This window comes from Zootermopsis nevadensis, unplaced genomic scaffold, assembly GCF_977971745.1.
Source record: "Zootermopsis nevadensis isolate Lab colony 2312 unplaced genomic scaffold, Znev_1.0 Znev_ptg000025l, whole genome shotgun sequence".
NCBI lineage: Eukaryota > Metazoa > Arthropoda > Insecta > Blattodea > Termopsidae > Zootermopsis > Zootermopsis nevadensis.
The window spans coordinates 10,695,131-10,717,614 of record NW_028259157.1 but is presented as its reverse complement, the minus strand read 5'-3'; the positions used below and the strand labels follow the sequence as shown (position 1 = coordinate 10,717,614).

The following is a 22,484-nucleotide window of genomic DNA, read 5'->3' as shown; positions in this document are numbered from 1 at the left end:
AATAAAATTGTGTCTGTTATTTTGTATGAGTGTAAGGGAAGAACGTAGTTTTAGGGTGTTTGAGAAAATATTGAGGAGGACGGACAAAATGGTGTGATGAGCTTTGTAATTTTTATTCGTCACCAAACTCTATTAGGATGATACATTCAAGGAGAGTTAGCAAAGAATGTACACGTATAGTATAGATCAGTAGTATTCAACCCCCGGAGGTACGCGAAGACATCTTAGGGGGTACGTGAAATTTAAAAAAAATATATATATTATTTTATGATAAACACTGAATAATCAGTAATGTAATTTAATTTATTTTAGATGTAGATTATATACTATGTATAACTTGAATTATACACCAACAACTTTGGGGGTACAAAGTTGAAGAGAAATTATATCTGGGGGTACGCGAACAAAAAATGTTGAATAACACTGGTATAGATGACAAATGTATACGTTTTCCTTATGAAGCCTGAGTGAAGAAACTACTTGGAAGACTTTGGCCCAGATAGGAGAATAATATTAAAGTGGTTCTTAGGAAAGTAGGATGTGTGAGTGTGGATTGTATTAATCTGAATCAGAATAGGTACCGGTGGCGGGATGTGAGCCGGTGAGTTTTCGAGTTCCATTCCAGGCGGACTGTTTCTTGTGTGACTGAACCAGTCATCTTCTGAAAGGACTCTGCTAGGTAATTGCATTCTGTGCAGAAGGATTCGCAGTTGCAATAAATAAACACCAAGCTGAATGTGGTATGCGGAATCGCAAAGAATACGTTTGCAGAATGTGGACGTATTTCACCGGAGTTTTGCATCGGTTCTTGTGCTCGTGACACTTCCGTTTCTGTCACCATATGCAGGCATTTCAAAGATCCCGCAACCTGTGCAGGATTTGAGGTTTTTACGTCGGCGAATCTGAAGACGGCTGTCTTCATCCTGCAACTTGGTCTTGTTTCAGTCGTTGCTGGAGTTGTCGCGTCAAAGTCCCATTACTACTGATGTAGGCCAATATCCGTATTTCTCCTGCCAGTAATAATTGTGTTGCGTGGAGACTGTTTAAGAGGATTTACAGCGAAGGATGTAGCAACCGATAAGCTTATAAAGCATTTCCAGAACTCTGCTTCTTCAACGTAAATCGTCTCTGCTGGTAGCCGGCAACTTTAAAGTACACTTCCTAGTACCTACGGACGATAAATGATTACTTGCGAGCAGAGACAACCATGGGATTTGTAAGTTTAATAGCAAATACGTAGCTTGTTGCGCTGGTGATCGTAATGAGACTTCCGCTGAACACGTGGAAGGCCTTCAGGGAACGCGCGGGTTATTTTTAAAACGGTCGGGGTCAGTGTTACCAACCAGTTACACAAAAAATTCATCATACGAGGTGCGATCGGAAAGTTTCAAGACTGTGCCTATAAAAACCCGTACACTTATCTCAGGTATTAAATTCATCCATCACCCTCGAAGTAGTTCCCCTGGGAGTGAACACAACGATCCCAGCGCCGCTGCCAAGCCTGGAAGCATCCCTGGAAATCTTTCTTTGTCAGCCTGTCAAGCACCATCTGCGATTCTGCCTGAATCTCTTCTATCGTCTCAAATCTCCTTCCCTTTAGCTGAATTTTCATCTTTGGGAAGAGGAAGAAGTCACACGGAGCTTAGAAAGGAAGTTGGGGTCGGTTCTTGCAAGATCTTTGAGCTCCTGACAAACGAGAAGTCGATTCTGCTTCTGGTCCTCAGACAGGATGCGTCGCATGTGGAGTTCTTCCTTTAGAATCAGCTGACAGGTCCCATAGCCTGTCCCAACAATGTCGCACAAGTCGTTGATGGTACGACGTCGATCTTCGTGAATGGCCTGGAAACTTTCCGATCGCACCTCGTATACAGGGAGGCGTGCGTTCAAATGAACATGTGCACTTTTTTGGAATATAATGACAACAACCAGTTATCAGAACTGTGGAGTGGAGCCTCTCCCGAAACGTCGTGTGTATTAATGCCTGGCGTAATGAACAACGTCTAACACAGTGCTAGACTTGCTTCCGTGTAGTGCATTTAAGTTGAATTTTCATTTTGGTGCCTGCACGTGTAACTGTAGATCGTGGTACAGCGAATGATTGCCTCAGTTGACTGGACGAGTGAGGTTCAGTCCGGTCACCACACAGCAATTAAATGCTATCGAGGCGTGAAACTGAACGCTGAAGAATGAAAATGCATGGAGCCAGAGTTCTCCTCTCCCACTGTCTGTGCGGCTTCATGACCCGGTTTTAAACACTCGAATCAATTAGAATATGTATTTGTTTCGAATTTCTGTGAGGATAATAGTCACGTAGAAAGTCTATTGGAAGTATATCAAATCTAAAACTTCTTGACGATGGTGAAGAGTCAATTGAATAAAAATTTTCTTGGATATTATCCATCGTCTAGTAAATATAAAACGTAAAACGACGTTTCGGAGATGGGACTCTATCTCCGTCTTCAGGTTCCTACACAGTTGGGCCCACTAGATAGAGCTAATCCCTGTCTCCGGTTGTATTCGCTGTAGATTTTCCTCTGTCTCGGTCTCGAGAAGATCCTTTAGTGAGGGCTTCTTCAGACACTCTTTGAGCATTATCAGACAGATCCCATTATTGGGGTGTCGACGTGAGTGTGGATTAAGAGCAACACCGAACTTCGCCATCCCAAAACTGTACTCGTTGAGTGACTGACGGAATGAGTTTGGAAGTTGATTTTAGAATCAACCCTAGAAGACTTCATCCTTAATAAAAGTTCAAAGTTCCCACCTCCCCCCCCCCCCCCCAAATACAAGCTTTTAAGACGCATTTAATAAGCTTCACTTTATATACGTATTTAATAGTTCTATTTTGTGTGAACTGCGTTGTAGGCCTAGGTAGTGTGAGGACACACCGATCAGGTCCGTGCGTCGTAAGACTTTGTTTCTTCGTGTTTAAGGACTTAGGATTAGCCACTTTCAGTTAAGTTTGTGATTTCTTAGACGTCAGAATGAACCGGATAAAACTTATTTTTGTGGTGAGCGAATGTAGCCTAAATAAGCTCACACATATGAAGCGAAGGGCATTTTGAGATGCGACGTTTTAGTTCGCCTACCATTTGTTTAATAAAAGTTAAGGTACGCGTAAAAGAGAATTAAGTCGTGTTTACAGTTTGTGCGTGTAAGTTACCTTTACCGGAATTCACGCAGACATAGAATAGAACTTTCTGCGAAAGCAATTTAATTGGTGTTGAATGTTGGAAATTTGAAACGCAAGACTCACGAAATTTTTTAAATTAAATGCTAATTTTGTTCGTACTACGCGTGGTTCAGGAGTCTGCTTTGAAAGATGTTTACGTTTGGAAAACATGTTATTTCTAGAACGCTTCCGATGTACGTAATGTGGGTCTTGATTTGAGTTTGGTGGTGCAACATAATATGCTGAAATTACAAAAATCTGTTTAAGATATTGTAGGTGCGTCATATTGTGATTTATTTAAATAGTATTAAAATATATTAAAATTGGCCGTCAATCACAATATAAGATAATTAAAATATTAAAATATCATCTTTCGTTCCTTATGGAGTACTCGATTTACATGTGGAACATTTACGACATGTTTCGGCTATCAATAGTGCCATCATCAGGTGTTATGTTATAAACTTTTTAACAGAATTACTGAATTTTACTGATTTTTTAATGATTTTTAGTTTTAATTTTTCTTATCATTTTCTCATCCTTCATATTGTATCTTCATCCGTTGTTGTGTCACATGTCACTAATATGATTGTAAAATCGAGTACTCGATAAGGAACGAAAAATGATATTTTAATATTTTAATTATCTTATATTGTGATTGACGGCCAATTTTAATATACTTTTAATACTGTATAAAAATCTGTTTATTTTAACATGCAATTTTAGGTTTCTTGAGCCCAATGAAGAAGTAGGTTGTATAATACCAAGAGTTTTCCTTTCCTTTCGAAGATAGTATTTATGCTGCCAAAACTAAAATCATATTTAGCCCGTCCCATTTGTTCCACAAAGGCCTGTACAACTCAGGTGATTACCCAACGAGAATCCATTCATTTCGTTTCATTTCCGAATTATTTATGCATACGCTGGAGTACTGATTGCGCGCCACGATGAGTCCACCGGGAGTTTGGTGGGCGCATGAACGGCTGAGCTATACTCTTTCACAAAAACATTCTCCCATCCGTACAACACTGTTCGTTTTGAAAATGCACTTCTTTGCTGGAGTCTTCCGGTGCAGCAGTTGACTGTGACGGAACATGGAATCAAATGATGGATGTTACAGTGCGTAAGAGGGCAGCACCAGCTGTCCGTCACACATTTTTCTACTAATACAGTGTGTCCCAAAAGATGTATACACACATTCAGTGAATTTGCGTTGCTCGAAACACAGTCAACCCTCCGCAATTTTTCGTATCTGAATCATCTGTTAAGTGTAGACCACGCCTGGTTCCTCTCGTAAGCAAAACATACTGAGGTCTCTAACAAGGTTATTATTTCGTATTATGACGTGCGTTTAGATCTTTATGGGACACTATATTTGGCCATGTATTCAGCTGGAGGAGGCTAGGAATATCTCGATAAATCTCAGTGTTTCTGGTCTAAGAATTCGCATGAATGATTTGCTTTATATTTAATGCTCGTGGTGTGAAACTGTGCTGGACATTGCGATTTGTCCACTTTCGAACCTTAAGAGGAGTGCCTGAAACAATAGCATTTTGATTGCATTGCTTGTCGAGTAGAAACCCAGTGGCAAAACGGAAATAAACTCTAATCGGTTTCGTACCATTATAAGACTGCGCGCAGAATCGTAACTCATCGTCACAAAGATGCTGATTACTACACTGCGCGTCATGTGATGGTTATGTTGAAGACAAGAATGTTTTGTCCTCCCCCCCCTCCACAGGCGTACTTTACTCTTGAAATGATCTTCTGTTGTAACACTTTTAAAGCTCATATTTACCATTGGAAATTTGCAGTTAAAAGTCTTGGGCCCAAAAGTGGGAATTGCTGTGAGTATGAAGACTGTTTTCTGGGATGCTGTGCCATGTAGTCTGGTAAAAGATGACTTGGAATTTCATAGGTGCATGTCTTCTGGGTTGTAGCGCCGTGTAAGTCTAGTAGAAGTTTACCAACGTTGAAGAAGCCCTTGCTGCTTACATCGTCAGGGCGATCATCGACCTTGTGATTGAGATCGGCCTGGTGATGGCTCCTGAAACATTGGTCAGCTTCTACTAGACTACACGGCGCTACAACCCAGAAGACTCACGGACGTGAGAACTTAAAAACCTACAACTGTAGCGTGCGATTGTGATGGGAAATAGAGAATTATCACTCGGAGGTAAGATTTTCGTCACACATTTTGGTTCTGCAGCAAAAGCTTCCGAGATTTTGAAAAAGAAAATTAATATCAGTTTCGGACTAACTTGAATTCTTTCAGTTGAAACACAGTTGTGGCCGTGTATGGCTTTGGAATCCCAACCATTGAAGTTGTAAACTTAATCCTCTTATAAAGCTCTTCAGGGTTAACATCATCACGAGTTCTACAGGCCAGGTTTACTTTTTCCAGGGTGAGGTTGTTAGCCCCACGCCCAACCCCCACCCTGGAGGGCCAGGTCCCCGAATTTATACCCCCGAGGCACTGGTTAGCTCAGGTACCTCGGGAGCGCTATTTCCCGTACTCACAAGATGCGAGCCACTGAGGGATTCAGGGTTAACAGCGAACGCAAAATTAATGTAGAGGTTGATGAATACACTGGGAGAAGTCTGAATTGCCTTCGGGCGTGCGTAGTTTAGTATGGAAATAACTGGACCTTGTTTAATGAAGTGAATGTCGCGTATTTACTCCGCTTCGATAGAGCGTGAAAACGATTTGGCGTTCGATCAAGCGAGTAAGCATTGTGGACGTATAGCCATGTAATAAATAAGACTTTACACTGAGAAGGGATTTTCGTTACCTTTAATTGACTGAAAGTGACGCTCGAATTTCAGGTCGACAACCACGTGAACTGACTTGGTCCTACATCGAAAATATACTGTCGATAGTCGATGTCTGAGGCTGTCTTGATGAAAACGAGGAAGTTCGAAGATGCTTTCTGTCAGTCGTCGAAAATTTTGCGACTCCTGTCTCTGGATTTGGCTAATACTTTTGGTTAAGTCATTCGCTGTCATTGGTTTGTGATTTGTTGTTGCTCGAAATTGTCTAGCATGTATTGTTGTTGTTTTTATGATTCTTTCTAAGGTGATATTGTTGCGTCATATTGTGATGATTATAATTGTTTATTTTAACCGTCTAATCACAATAAAATATTTTATTAAATATTAAAATATTATTACTATAATTAACATTTAATATTTAAAATATTTAAAATATTATTACTATAATTAACATTTAATATTTAAAATATTTAAAATATATTAAAATATTTTAAATATTAAATGTTAATTATAGTAATAATATTTTAATATTTAATAAAATATTTTATTGTGATTAGACGGTTAAAATAAACGATTCTTTCTAAGTTTAGAAGAGTCTTGTTTCATGTTACGCACAACGATTCGGTTGTAATGCATTGAAACCTTGACGTAATATTTTCGGCGGAGAAAGCGAACGGAGGGTGTAATGCACGGTGTAGCTGATGTGTCATGAGCTACATTGCCAGGGTCATCCTGCTTCATCTCGTTTCCACGCCATGCTTTGGCCAGTTCGGTCTTACCTTTCCAGGAAGTCCGTACTTCTCGGTTGCTTCTAGAACAAAACAGTGGAACAGGTTTCCCGGAATGCGCTCCTTTCATTTCCATCTCCTTTTATCGATATCAACATACGTAAAAACATATTGGTCGTAATTTACCTGCAAAACGATATGTTAACTAATGTGATAAGATAATCGGTAACTACTACTTGTTATAAACTGTGTGCATCTGTCTTCTGTAAAATACTTTTCTCTTCTCTTCGAGAGAAAGGACGACACACAATGAACTTATATAGAACGGAAGATGGCTGTCTTCTGGGTTGTTGCGCCGTGTAGTCTGGTAGAAGTTGACTTTTCAAAGGTCCTTGCTGCCTTCATCATCAGGGCGATTGCCATCTTCAATCTGCTCTATACAGATCGCTCAAATTCCAAACGCTGAAATTTTTTGGAGTGATAGAAAAATGTGGTCCTTGACTGGAAGATGGCAACTGCAAGCTTTACGATGGCAATTAAAAATGTTCCAACAGGATAACTATATTTTAAAGAATCGTTTGTTTAAATTTGGTATTTAAATGCTGAAATTATGTCCGTTATATTTTATTAACTATTAATTTTAATTATTTCTCATTGTATTTGTCTGTTAAATGGTAAATATTTAAATTTAAATTGGTATTAAGGGACCTTTTAATAGATGACAAATTATGTCTGAGAAAAACACTCGAGTTTGTACAGCATCTCAAGGCTTTTGGGGGGCAAACAGAATCTTCCCAAGATATTTTAATGTCCCCCCCCCTTTTTTTCGTGGCGGCGGAACCCTTTGGCAACGAGAAATTCTGACGTAACCAGGGACATAAAATAGAACGGAATGTTTTATATGGTACTTAACGGCTAGAAAATAAATATCGTTGAATTATGTACCTCATGTTCTGTGATGCTATCGTGTGGATAAGTTGTACTACTCCTTTCATCTTGTACGAACTCAAGAAAGACAACGTCAGTTTTCCATACAGCAGAAATCAATTACATTACGAAGCGGTTGCAAATTACAGCATAAATATTTAAATACTTGCAAATGAAAACAAACGATTCAGTACACATTGCATACGCAGACTCCTGCACTGTCGGTTAGGTTTTCTGATGCCGTGGCTCTGTAGTATCTTGGTCGACGCAGTGAGTAGGTCGTGCATTGTCCCCATCAATATTTACAGACTTCGTTTGTTATTCGAGAGAAGATTTGGTCTGCAGTTTTTAATTTTAAGAGAAAATTCCTCCCAGGGTCGTCTTCTTAATTTATTATCAAATCCCTGGGGAATCCTTAACGGAATCAATTCGAGAATGTGACCGATATCTGAAACAGTGTTCAGGAGTATTTCCATGAGTAGATGTACTTAAAATTGTTGAAAGTAACGTAAATAGTAATTCTTTAAAAGGATGTTAACTAATGCTAAATGTTGACGGCAGGTCTAGGAATACATTTCTGTTCCAGAATTTCATTGGTCTTGGAATAGGGATACTACACTTTTACGAAAGTAAGTTATATATTTGACGTATTAACGCTTTGAGGCCGGAGCAGAGCCTAAATAATATTTAAGAATTCAGTCCGCAATGTAAAGACAAAATCAACACTTTACCATTACAAAGATGTACTGGTTATTGATGTTTAATGAAATTATCTCTGTTTACACCGAGAATAATACGAAACTCATACATTCAAAATTAAGGGTAAGTGATTGTTTAAGTAGATCGGAAATTAGTTACCACTGGGATTTAAAAGGTTACACAACGGTTTCAACTGTTAATCGACCAGTTTTAGTATGTTATGTATGGTATGTTCAAAATTACTTCTCTAATATATTATTTTATTTTCTATTTTCTATTTCTAATTTATTAATATTCATTTAGTCTTTATATTCTTTGCATTGCAGACTTATATAAAAACAACAAGGGCATTCACCCACAAAAAGTTCATATTGAACACGACGTACATATGTAGAACAACTTCGAGTATGTTTAAAATAAAATATGGAAGAGAACAACATTGATGTCTGATAAACATCTAAATAAAATACAATAATATATAAAAAAGTTGCATTTAAGAAATTATGTCTAAGTTTATATAATTTTAATTTTATACACCTGAAGATGGTTCATCGAAGAATTGAAACATGTCGTGAGAGAAAAAATGATGTTCTAGTGTAAATCGAATGTTTCGATAGAGAACATCATATGGTATTTTAAATATTTTAAATTTTTTAAATTTTAAATTGTGATTAGACGGACTTGATTTAAACAAATATGCAGTTTTAGTAGATTATTCGATCCAGATTTACTCGAGGTCTCTGTGCATGTTATTATTTTGCATTCATTCATTCATTCATTCAGGACTTTGATATAATTATTATAAGAACTTTATATATGTACTTATTTGGAAGACGGGTCATAAGGACATATCAACTATGTTAAATGCCTTCGTGATTAATATAACCTTACGCGCATGTAGGGGTCTTTAAACTGTCATCAGACTTGAAAAAAGTTTTAGCTACAGAAGTCGTTGAAGTAAACATTGATATGAACTCTTTCTAAGAACTCGAGGTACATGTTGATGTTGGTCTTCTGGGTAGTAACGCCTTGTCGTTTGTTAAACTTCGGAAAGAAACGGCTCTGTGGGCTGAAATCTTGTTCATCGCGTGCTGTTGTCGTGATTCGGCTCAGCGAACGAAACGGATCTCACATTGATTCGTATTCTGGAGGTACCCTATTCGAACCAACGGCCGGTTCCTTTCACATCCTCTCCCGAGTATTCATTATCAGTTGTTCCGTCACTCGATGCTGTGTAACCTCTGCAGTTGGAAAGGCGTACATACTGCTTCCATCTGAAACACTGAATTTGATGACATGTAACCTCTCTCTGCGTTCTAAAACAGTCGTTAAATAACTTAGGAGGAGTAATAGATCTTTCCAGAAATCAGCTGTTTGTCATTTATTTCCCTTTTATTCTTGGAACGAACCATATTCTGCATCTGCTTAATGATAGCAACACAGTTGAAGGTTAACTAGACCAAGAGATGTGGATGGGATGATCTTGAAGAGCATACGAGTTGCGATCGGAAAGTTTAATCCGCCATTCCGAAATCGCAGGAGGGTCGGTGTAATACACTACCAAAACGCCCGTAACTAAGAAACAAATGCTAATTCGATGATGCCGGCTGGCACACTGATTCATTATGAATGTAGGCCGCACCCCCTAAAAGCAGAAGCTCGTACTACATCCGGTTCGCCCGCTATTGACACAGTCTTGAAACTTTCCGATCGCACCTCGTATACTAAATGCAAAATGATGTGTAAGGAAAGGCTGCATACGATTGTACGTACACTTTCATGTGGATCCATTAAGTGAGATTCATTTTTGGTGTTTCGTAGCAGTCTTCGTTCTATTATGGCCGACGTTATGCAATTCTTCTGAAATTTAAAATTACCCTGCCAAATGTTGGCAACGAATAAGAATTTTTCAAGATTAATTTCTAGGAGAAACGTTCACAGAGTTCTTCTATTGATGACATATATTTCCTTGTAAATGGCAGAATTTTAATTAAAACTTATGCGCCAGGTCCCAACAGAAAATGAAGAATCCCATTCAGTCATGCGTCTTCGCTTTTATTTAACTTCTTGTGTCCAATTTCCCACTTCTGTCTTACCTTAATTTTACATTAAAGTCGGGACACTTTTGGATAGCTGAGGACTGTTTTCCGTGGATGTGATTGTGCTCTTGTGATGTGAGCTGGATTAAAGTGGCTCGGGATCACGTCAGATAGCGTGCTTTAATTTGTCAGATAACAGATCACTCCTGATTTCAGAGGGAATACTTCTGGAGTTTGTAATGTGTTGTTGACTTCCGTCAGATACACTGACACCAAATTCTTGGAAAAGCTGTGTGCTTTTTGTAGTAATTTAAACACAGTTTGCTTTCATCACTTCCTTCCAGGTCATTTGTGATGTCAAAGTATAGTTTATAAATACGGAACGTCGAGATAAAGATAATTTGTATTTTTTACTAGATTTTACTATGTGTGAAACAGACCTGAAATTAAAAGAAGTCTTGTGCAGCGCAGTTGAAAATGAAATGCATTTTTCTTCACCATTAATTAGGAAAAGAAGTTCCGGGCGTGTGGGCGGCTTTCAAAGCTGACAGCTTTTATCCATCTTCAATTAATATTCTGTTTCTTAAAAGTAACATCCATCGACGTCAGTGACGTGTGGTGATGACGACGATGGTGCTGGGTGCGTACCTGGTTTGAATCTCGGCCGGTTTGCAGACAACCTGATTGACGTTTCTGTGGCTGCCTCAGTCTCTGCACGCGAATGTTGTAGTAGCGCCTTGAAATGGGCCACAACCACTTCCTTTGAAGTTCTTACTTAAGACTTCTAAGCGTTTAAGACTTATCATATTTGAGGCAAAACTGTGATGTGAAATAAGGCTGAGTAATCAGTAAAAATACCGCCACGGTGGTCTAGCGGTTAGATCGCTGGCCTTGTAATCCTGGGGTCCCGGGTTCGATTCCCGGCGGTGCCCGAATTTATAACTTGTGTTGGGCAAGGCCGTGGTCTAGGCAACACGGAGTTTTCCTCCGGGGGCTTCCCCGGTTTCTCCGTGGCATCCCATTCACACACAGAAGAAGGCAATGGCAAACCACTTCTGGATCATCTGCCAAGAACTTATATGAACAGGTCCCAGTCCGAGAAAAGGATGGAAGGATCCTGTTCATATGGACCTGTCGTCAGACAGAACACTAATAATAATAAGATGAGGTGGTCTAGCGGTTATAACGCTGGCCTTGTAATCCTGGGGTCTCGGGTCCGATTCCCGGCGGTGCCCGAATTTATAACTTGTGTTGGGCAAGGCGTTGGTCTAGGCAACACGGAGTTTTCCTCCGGGAGCTTCCCCGGTTTCTCCGTGGCATCCCATTCACACACAGAAGAAGGCAATGGCAAACCACTTCTGGATCATCTGCCAAGAACGTATATGAACAGGTCCCAGTCCGAGAATAGGATGGAAGGATCCTGTTCATATGGACCTGTCGTCAGACAGAACACTAAATAAATAAATAATCAGTAAAATGTAAGACGTGCGATTAGAAATGATAAATCATGTAAACTCCTAGTCGAAATACGCGAGTAGAAGATTAGGAGTGGATTTGAAGATAATATTAAAATTTGTAATAACATGGTTGAGAAAGTGTGAACTAAATTCATCTGGCTCAGAATACTGATTAGTGGCTGGCTGTTGAGAGTAGAGTAAAAAAATCTTCTTTGTTCAAGAGCTTTGGGGAGGGGGGGGGATTTCTTGACGTCTGAGCGACTGGTAACCATTCAAGGAGGACTTTGCTTGCCTGCTTTGTGTGGGCTAGTCGTTATTCCGTTTGCAGTTACTTGCTTGAAAACGGGTGATTTTTACAGAAATGTGCGATGTCTCAATATTCCGTTCCGTGAAAACGCCGTAGCAATGTATAAAGAATTTTCCTTACAGTCTCGTTCCTTATATTCCGGGGTATTTAAGCCTTCCAGTGCACGATTTCCGCAAATTGTTGCTTATTCTTTTGTTTGTCAAGAGTTAACTTCCTTATGCTTGTAGCATTGTTCGAGAAGACATTTGTGTTTGAATAGGATTTGAGGTATTCACGGCGTTGAGTTCGAAGATGGCTGTCTTCTGGGTTGTAGCTACTTTGTAATATGCTTTATATAAACAAAAAAAAATCTTTTTCTTTTTCAGGTTCCTAGTAAATTTTGTGCTGCCAAAATGGGGAATAGTGTTGTGTCTGTGCCCCTGAAGTTTCGGGCGGTAAGCAACCGTTTCTACATGTGACAGCCGTGCTGTCTCATTCTCCTCCATCAGGCGAGAGTATCCACATCAAGTGAGCAGTGTCGGGTCTGGATGAGCGTAAGTGGAAAATTGTCTGTTTCAATACAGCAGTAACTTCATAAAGGAATGTTTTAGCATGCTCTTTTATCGATGACTTAAATTTTTAAGCTGATTTTATAACGGAATGAAGATGGGTGTCTTTTGGGTTATTGCGCCCGTGTAGTCTGGTAGAAGTTTATCGACGTTGTATCCCTGAATTCTTGGAATAATTAACTAACCTCCGGTTTCTATGAGATTTTCGGTTTTCAAGACATAGTTGATGATGTTCTGAGTTTTGGCGCCGTGTAGACTCGACGGTAGATGCCAACGTTTCTGAGAGACATAAAGTCCCCGTATTTAGCCTTGTAGTTTGAGACAGCGAGTTTGCCAGGAACGTTGTCATCTGCCGACGAGTCTACACGGCGCCAAAACGCAAAATAACCTATTCTCTCACTTTATGCTTCTCGCCAACACACCCACGCGTATCCTCTAGTGCGCCGCCATCGGATAGCGAAAGAACAGTACTAAGCTATGGGGGCGTTATAGCAAGTTTACTGAATCGATATTTGGCAAGAGGTAGCGATGTCGCCTTGCTGGCGGCGCGAGGCTCGTTTCCTGCCAGCAACCCGACACGCAGAGTGCATGCCTGCAGGTTTGAAATTTGTTCTGTATTGATCCATTAAAAACGTTTGGTATAGAAATAATAGCTTTCAGAAACATGTATTTACGTACGTAGGCGTTAATCAGCATTTGGAATGCAAAAAACACTTATCTTAACAGCGATAGGTCATACCTTTTAATTAATTATATTATATCTTAACTAACTTCATGGAGCAGATTTATATTTGAGAAACTAATAACACGCTGAGCTAGTAAAGAAATTTCCCGGATTTTATGGAACCCGAAGGTTCATTACCGTGTTCACAAGAGCCCGCTAACGGCAACTTCCCTGCGAAAGATGACTCCATCCCCACTTCCCCTGATATTTGAATATTATAACTTGTCTGCATGTAGGTCTTCCGAATGGTGTCGTCTCTTCAGGCTTGCAACAACATTTTGTTTGCTTTTCTCATGTCACGCATGCGCGTAACATCCATTCCATCCATCCATGATTTTGTTATCATAATATTTGGTAACGTGCCACGGTGGTCTAGCGGTTAGAACGCTGGCCTTGTAATCCTGGGGTCTCGGGTTCGATTCCCGGCGGTGCTGCCCGAATTTATAACTTGTGTTGGGCAAGGCCGTGGTCTAGGCAACACGGAGTTTTCCTCCGGGGGCTTCTTCCCCGGTTTCTCCGTGGCATCCCATTCACACACAGAAGAAGGCAATGGCAAACCACTTCTGGATCATCTGCCAAGAACGTATATGAACAGGTCCCAGTCCGAGAAAAGGATGGAAGGATCCTGTTCATATGGAACTGTCGTCAGACAGAACACTAAATAATAATAAGATGAGGTGGTCTAGTGGTTAGAACGCTGGCCTTGTAATCCTGGGGTCTCGGGTTCGATTCCCGGTTATAACTTGTGTTGGGCAAGGCCGTGGTCTAGGCAACACGGAGTTTTCCTCCGGGGGCTTCCCCGGTTTCTCCATTCACACACAGAAGAAGGCAATGGCAAACCACTTCTGGATCATCTGCCAAGAACGTATATGAACAGGTCCCAGTCCGAGAGAAGGATGGAAGGATCCTGTTCATATGGACCTGTCGTCAGACAGAACACTAAATAAATAAATAAAATGTTTGGTAAAGAGTACAAATTGTGGAACTTTTCATTACGCAGTTTCCCCCCAGCGTCGGTTGGCGGGCTTCGTGTGAACACGGCAATGAACCTTTGGGTTCCATAAAATGCGTAGATTTTCTTGACTGTATCTACAGTAAATTTTGTATATTTGCTGGGGGTCCTTGGAGAACACCCATTCTCTTTTGATAATGCTGCATGGACATAGAGTACACGGCGTAGACAAGGCTTTATCTTAAAATGCATATATTATTGGTATGAAGTGCCAAATTAAAGAAAGTATTGATGCAAAATAAATGATTTGTTGGTTTTAAATAAATACATACACACCGTTTCGGCAGACGGTTTACTGGCGCTGTTAGTAAAAGATTGGGAATGGATTTCAGGACTCAAGACTAAATTAACTCTTACTAACTCGGACACAAACTTATCTGTGTTTGACTGCACAATTCACCAGCAGAATTCGTGCAGTGCCCAAGGTCGTTTCAGTGCCAATTCCATAAAGTCACCATCACAGAAACCATCAGTTATTCCAAGAAATTCCTGAGACGTCGTACTCGTATTTAACAGTGCGAGGTGCGTTCTTACGTAACATTTTCACGTCTCGGGTTCATACCAGAGCGAAATCATGACTTCAGGGCACGTGGCCTTGTTTTCAGGTCCTTAGTTTTTTTATTCGCCTCCAGTGTTCGGTGTTTGTTCACAGGGTGAATATGTGAATGCCATTTTAGTGAACCTGTATATTTGCTTGTCCTCTGTCCACGAATTTTATCCGATTTATACGTAATCGATTTTTGTATTAGCAGTATATTGCCTGGTTACGACATTTGTGTGCAGTAGAGGCACGTACGAGTAATAGAAACGTTAGATTCACGTTTTGTGTTGAGGAATTTGTAACATTTTCCGTGGTTTTACAAACCGCTGTAGTTAGTATGATCAAATCAAGGTGGATGACGTGAGCGGAGCTTGTAGGTGGTGGGATGTTATGAACACGATAATAAATCATTTGGTTCCAAAAAGGGCTTAAATTTATTTTTTGATTAGCTGTCAGCTGCCGATGAAGAACGCTGTGTCATGGCGTGATTTGCGTGATTTCAGGTGATAAGATATGTCTTTGTCGTCTTGGTTTCCAAGGATCTTATTTATAACTGACCTTCAATATGCGTAAGTCTGCCTTTATAAAAAAAAAAAAAAACAATTTGGTGTTTGAATTTTTTAGCGAAAATTAAAATTTCATGTGGTAGACGGAAATTGTTAAACGAGGAACAGAAAGGGAAAATTAGAATTTAACTGAAAATAATATTCTTGAATATATTTAGTCTGTACTGCTCTTCCTGATGATAGAGGTAACAGGTTTCTCCTTAGTAGCGACAAACTTACGAAAAAGCGTAAAAAACCCCCCCCATAAACGTCGGAGTGTAAACCAAATAGGTATTTAAGTGTCAGTGCTGCAGTTGTGTTTTGCAATTAGCCAGAAGACACCCCTCGTATCCGTTTGCGGACGCCTCGGTAACCAAAACTTTTCATCGTACAGTAAGTCTACATCAGCACTTAACTTTTGATGTCTTGAGCGTGCTCATGTAAGGTAAACCTAAAATTACTATTTATAACCTCCATGCCACGATGACGTATAGAAAGCAACAACAACAAGTTGCATTAATTAGCAATTTCTGTACTTGTAGTAGGTGGTCGTTCGACTCGATGTTCCTCACTCCTGTACCGTAGGAGATATCCCCCCTTTAGGTGGTTTCTGTTGCTGCAATCACTTCTGAAACGTCGGCAAACCTCTACGAGACTACTCGGCGCAACAACCCAGAAGACAGCCATCTTCATACCCGCCACAGTGAGAACAGTTCCCATTAAAATAATTGTCGCACAGTGGAGGAAATGTTCTGCGACCCTATTGGGCGGTTCTTCGCCACTTACGTTGTCTTTTCACGTTTCCGAAAAGCACTGTCTTCGTGTGATTGCCGAAATATTTGTGCGCTCACGTTTCAGTTTTGGATATCTGTGGATTATTATTTTTTGTTTGTTTATTCTTAAGATGGTAAAGTTGCGTCATATTGTGATATAATAAGTATATATTAAATCTTGTCCGTCTAATCACAATAAATTCTTATTAAATATTAAAATATTACAATAATTAACATTTAAAAAATTTAAAATATTAAATGATGTTCTTTATCGAAATATTCGATTTACATTAGACCATCATTTTTCATGTTTCACGACATGTTTCAGTTCCTAAAAGAACCATCCTCAGGTGTATATAATTATATAAAGCTTCAAAACGATAAATAATTCAAATACAATTTTCATACATTATGCCAGCGTACACTTTTATCAGATTTTTACCAGATATCAAACGATGTTCTTTTTCAGATTTTTATTCCATTTTTAATAATATTAATAATAATATATTATATATAATATTATTATTAAAAATGGAATATTAAAAATGGAATAAAAATAAAAATGGAATAAAAATCTGAAAAAGAACATCATTTAATATTTTAAATATTTTAAATGTTAATTATTGTAATATTTTGATATTTAATAAGAATTTATTGTGATTAGACGGACAAGATTTAATATATACTTGTTGATTCTTTTATGAGAGACTTTTTTGCATTAATTGGCGATGTATCTGATAGAAAGAGTCAGTTTTGAGACTTCACGTTGTGCTCTCCCCAAACCCATCGTCATAACAACAGGACTCGTAGCCACCGGGGACGTCTGAAATTATTAAAGTTGCGCAGAATCTGATTCCGCTGACGACGGCGCTGGAAGGAGAAGGCGTATTTTATCCGTTCTCCAGGCTTCTAATGTCTCTGTTGTTGATTCCAAACTTTATAATATGATCAAGTTAAATATATGCTCGTACAGCCATTGACTCTGTAACCACAGTTTTCATACATACGTGTCACATGAATGTGGTCTGTCTTATACACATAGAAAGTTCTGTGCATGTATTTTACATGTAACCCTCTAACAAGAAAGCTAATTAAGCTCCATTCTCAACTAATTTGATCCGCAGATACATTCTATGAATCTTATCAAGAGCTTCTACTTAGTAAACAGTTAGAGTTAATAGATGAAGGAAAACCTGCCCCGACATTATTTTGTAAAACTCGGGAGGCAATGAACGGATGATTACTGCTCGTTTTGATTTGAATGATGGAAAGAATTTACGCAGGAACACCGGCGACAGTCGAAATTAAGCCGTGTGATTGTTATCTAAGAAATGACGAGTTTTGCGTATTTGTACATGAATTCCTTCTGTCATAAACATCCGCACGAAAAATGAAATTTTGTCGTTAATTTACTTGCTGTGATTCTGCTTGTTTTAAGATTAGAAAATAACTATTGTTAAAATTGTATTGGGTCCTTGGCTTGTTCCACCAGAATATTTCTTTGATACAAAATTGTGAAAATTCTGCATTATTTACGATTTCTTTTGGGTCCAAACCCTTGGGTGTGAAAATGGCAGTCTTCTGGGTTGTTGCGCTGTGTAGTCTGGTCGATGTTTATCAACGTTTCAGAGGTCATACTGCCTCCGTCATCAGAGTATGAAGATTTCTGTCTTCTGGGTTGTTGCGCTGTGTAGTCTGGTAGATGTTTACCAACGTTTCAGAGGTCATACTGCCTCCATCATCAGAGTATGAAGATTTCTGTCTTCTGGGTTGTTGCGCTGTGTAGTCTGGTAGATGTTTACCAACGTTTCAGAGGTCATACTGCCTCCGTCATCAGAGTATGAAGATTTCTGTCTTCTGGGTTGTTGCGCTGTGTAGTCTGGTAGATGTTTACCAACGTTTCAGAGGTCATACTGCCTCCATCATCAGAGTATGAAGATTTCCGTCTTCTGGGTTGTTGCGCTGTGTAGTCTGGTCGATGTTAACCGACGTTTCAGAGGTCATATTGCCTCCGTCATCAGGGCGATGAAGATTTCTGTCTTCTGGGTTGTTGCGCTGTGTAGTCGGTAGAAGTTTGGAGACAGCAGGCACGTTTGAAACGTCTGTAAACTTCTACCAGACTGCACAGCGCAACCCATAAGTAATTGTCCTGTCAACACCGAGTTGAGGCATTTGATAGTGTTCTTTTCTTCTTATTCTTATTTTGATGAAAGTTTTAAGTGTGAAGTTCAACCACCTACATTGTCTGCCCTGGGGTGGTGTTCCCTTCCACTCATCCTATATGCTGTCATGATGTGGGTCTTCAGCGCTATTAAAATAACCTTCATTGTCCCTGCTGTTAGGCTGTTAACCATTTCTTATGGCGAAACTAAGTATGACATATTTTGCAGTGTTGTAGAACAAACTGTCTTATGCCGGAATTAGCTGTATGAAATTTACATGGGTAGACATATTTTGTTAACACGGCCATTGAAACATTACGGTGGGGCGCCGAGTGTCCACTTATCCCGCTATGGGAATTGATATTTCTGCATTGTTTCACGATCATCATGACACGGGTCATTCACTCACCCAGCTGCCCAACCGGTTGTAGTGGATGCTATTTTTTCTCGTTTTCTCGCCGACATTTCGTTGGCAAGGTTATACAAAATTTCAATAAGGTGAAACAGTGAACTACTGTCCTTTGTATTATGTCCACCGTGTTGCAGAGAGAAGTTCAGAAGCACACACGTGTCTGATTTATGCTGTGGATGCTGGATCTCCGATTACATGAATATTTAGGTTATCTCGAACGTCCCCTAACTTGAATTGAAACTTGAACAGATTGACAGAGATATGCCATTGAAAAATTGAGTTTCGAATGACCTTGAAAATTATAAGGTCTCTATATGGCAAACCCTGACTGATATTGTCGTGACTGTGACATGCCGCTGACATGTACATGTACAAACGGACATGAATATGGTCATTCACATACCAGCAGATCGGCAGAAATATGCCTTTGAAAATGTGACTTTCGAATGACCTTGAAAACTTAAGAGGTCTCTATCCGGCAAACCCTCGACCTGATAGTGTCGTGACCTTGACATGAAGTAGACCTGCCCGTGACCTCAGACTGACATGAGTATTGTCACTTAGATTCCTACAGATCGGCAGAAATATGCCTTTAAAAAAAATAATTGAATTTCGAATGACCTTGAAAATTTAAAAGGTATGTATCCGGCAAACCCTCGAACTGATAGTGTCGTGACCTTGGCATGAAGTAGACCTGCCCGTGACCTCAAACTGACATGAGTATTGTCACTTATATTCCTACAGATCGGCAGAAATATGCCTTTGAAAAATTGAATTTAGAATGACCTTGAAAATTTAAAAGGTCTGTATCCGGCAAACCCTCGAACTGATATTGTCGTGACCTAGGCATGGAGTAGACGAATTCGCTATTCGGGGTTGAGTTGGTTACAGTGTATCATGTTCTTTAAAAATGCTCCCACGCCGTATCTCTGTGAGCTTTGCGTGGCTTCTCAGCATTGAACCCACGGATCTCCCAGTCCACCCCTCTCTGTTGTACGTAACGTCCGCTTTTCTCTCCCTTTCCTGAACCCAGGGCTTCCTAAAGAGAGGAAAGAATAATAGGCTTAATACATAATTCATTAACAGGATGCATACATATGTTTATCAGAGGCCGTGACCTGATTCGCCAATTTCCTATTCAAGATTATATCAGGATCGTGTTCCTCGCGCTTAGAGATGTTTGGCGTGTTTGAAATTCTGCCAGTTCGTCATTGAGTAGCTTCTCTGTGAAACGCGCTCTGCGTTTTAAGAGTGTGTGCTGTCAGCAATATTAGGCTGTATAGATATGAAAATGCACTCTCATTGAAAGTGTCTGTGTGCAGACAACGTAAGGACCAACACTTAACAACTACGTTAATCATTCAATCACTCGTTTATTTCTGTAGTGGCGATACGGCAAGAGACAGCGAGTCGGTGGACAACTGTTTTAGGTTTTATTCATATATGAATTCGCGGTAGGATCATCTTAAGGTGGATACTATATATTTTAGGATACTATTGATCATTAAAATAGCGTGGATATTAGAAATACATTGTTCGTGATTGAAATTATTAAAATTAACATTGAATACAATTACCAAGATTAAGACTATTTCGATAATTTAATGAATTATTATTATTATTATTTGGTGGCTATATTCTGGGTTATGAGCCGGGATACCTCAGTCAGAATAGTGACTATCTACGGGCTGGACGGCCGGGGTTCGATCCCAGACGGGGGCAGAGGATTTTTCCTCTAGCCTCTGCGTCCAGACCGGCTCTGGGGCCCACCCAGCCTCCTCTACAATGGGTACCGGGGTCCTTTCCCGGGGGTAAAGCCGGCCGGGGCGTGATGCTGACCACTCACCCCCATCTAGTGCCGAGGTCATGGCGTGTAGTGGGACAAACTTTACTTTACTTTTATATTCTGGGTTATATCGTTGTATAGTGTGGCAGAACTTTACCAACGTTGATGATAATGGAGACAGCAAGGACCTGTGAAACGTCGGTAAACCTATGCCAGACTACACGGCGCTACAACGCAGAAGAAAACCATCTTCGGGCTCACCGCCGCGAAAACCTCAAATCCTAATTAGTAATAGTAATTGTTAATAGCACAGGAATTTCTGTTATTGTTTTTGAAATTTTTAAATTGCTGCGAAAAACGTTAAAACAACGCCCAGCATCAGAGTTCTGTCCTCGGTCATGTCGTCTCGTAAGGGACAACGTCCTTGCTCGGATGTTGTAGTTAATAAAATAGTTTATTAACAAGAAGCCTTGTATAAATTAGAATAATCTTGTTCAGGTATCACCATTTATACCGTCTGATCTCAGACCCGGAATTAATTTTTAATCGGATAGTATAGAGGCTATCGGTAATTATATGCTTAACTGTTTATTTCGGTGGTTTGCGGTAAATTACCATCAATTAATTACGTACCATAAAATATGTATTAGACCATCTGTAGTTAATGTTAAGATGGCCTATTCCCTTCTTCAGTTGTGGTACCATTGTCGTCTCACGAAAGCTAAGCTGTTCGTTATTACCGTGAATGTATTTTTCTCGCGTGAGAGTCGATTGTGCGTCCCCTCGAGTCGGGCCAGCCCCGACCCATAACGCATGAAGTTCGCTTCACGGCTGCGCTGTGTAGAAAACTCACTGTCGTGATATTAGTTCCTGAGCTTTGAAGTTAGGTCCCGGAATGGGGAATTTATGGAGCACTGGTTTACCTAAAACTTAGGGCTCACTGGTTTTGTTTTCGCTTAACGAATTGCAATTTTATTTTTAAAATAGATGAAATGTGAAAATCGTGAAGTTCTGTCCTTCGTTCCTGGCGCTTTGCGTGTCGATGGTTGTCTACAGATAAGCTCCATTATCGAAATGAGTTGTAGGCTTTTGTGTTCATTAGGCAAGTGTACCAGCCTCCTGAATGTGAGTGTTGTCACTGTCCAAGAGATGACTATCTTTATGTTACAGAAACACTGTACGGTAGCTAACGTTTCCCACAAGCATTGTACTTCGAGAATGGTCTGAACAGTTCCTACGTTTACGCGTGTTCCAAGAAAATATACGCGTGGTGTGCTGGTATCCAACTACGAAATGACGGAAAATATTAAAATATTAACCTAATTCACAATATGACGCAAATATACTACCTTACGAAATAATAGTCTCGAGAGGTTGAAAGAAGCGGTTGTGGCCTATTTAAAGATCCACTCCGCGTTTATGCAGTAAGTGGCCGAGGAAAATCACAAACTCAGGGGCGGAGCGTTCACTCTTCGCGTTAATTTGGCGAACACGTACCCTGCCCCTGCCGAAACGTCGGCATAGTTTACCTACTGAATACGACTGAGGAGTGCTGACCACTAGAACGTGACTGGTTAAAGGCTTTTTATATTTCCATACTGTTACATTATTATTATTATTTAGTGTTCTGTCTGACGACAGGTCCATATGAACAGGATCCTTCCATCCTTTTCTCGGACTGGGACCTGTTCATATACGTTCTTGGCAGATGATCCAGAAGTGGTTTGCCATTGCCTTCTTCTGTGTGTGAATGGAGTAATTGTTGGGATGCCACGGAGGAAAACTCCGTGTTGCCTAGACCACGGCCTTGCCCAACACAAGTTATAAATCCGGGCACCGCCGGGAATCGAACCCGAGACCCCCAGGATTACAAGACCAGC

At 40.0% G+C, this 22,484-nt stretch overlaps 1 protein-coding gene across 3 annotated transcripts in view; it reads left to right on the top strand.

The window, feature by feature from the left end:
- The window catches only part of LOC110838535 (cytokine receptor), a 214,757-nt gene that overhangs the window by 24,675 nt on the left and 167,598 nt on the right, over positions 1–22,484 (top strand). For all 3 annotated transcript variants that reach the window (XM_087355664.1, XM_087355666.1, XM_087355663.1), the window contains exon 2: positions 12,467–12,634. The gene's annotated coding sequence lies outside the window, so the exon portion shown is untranslated. The remainder of the gene's footprint in view (positions 1–12,466; positions 12,635–22,484) is intronic.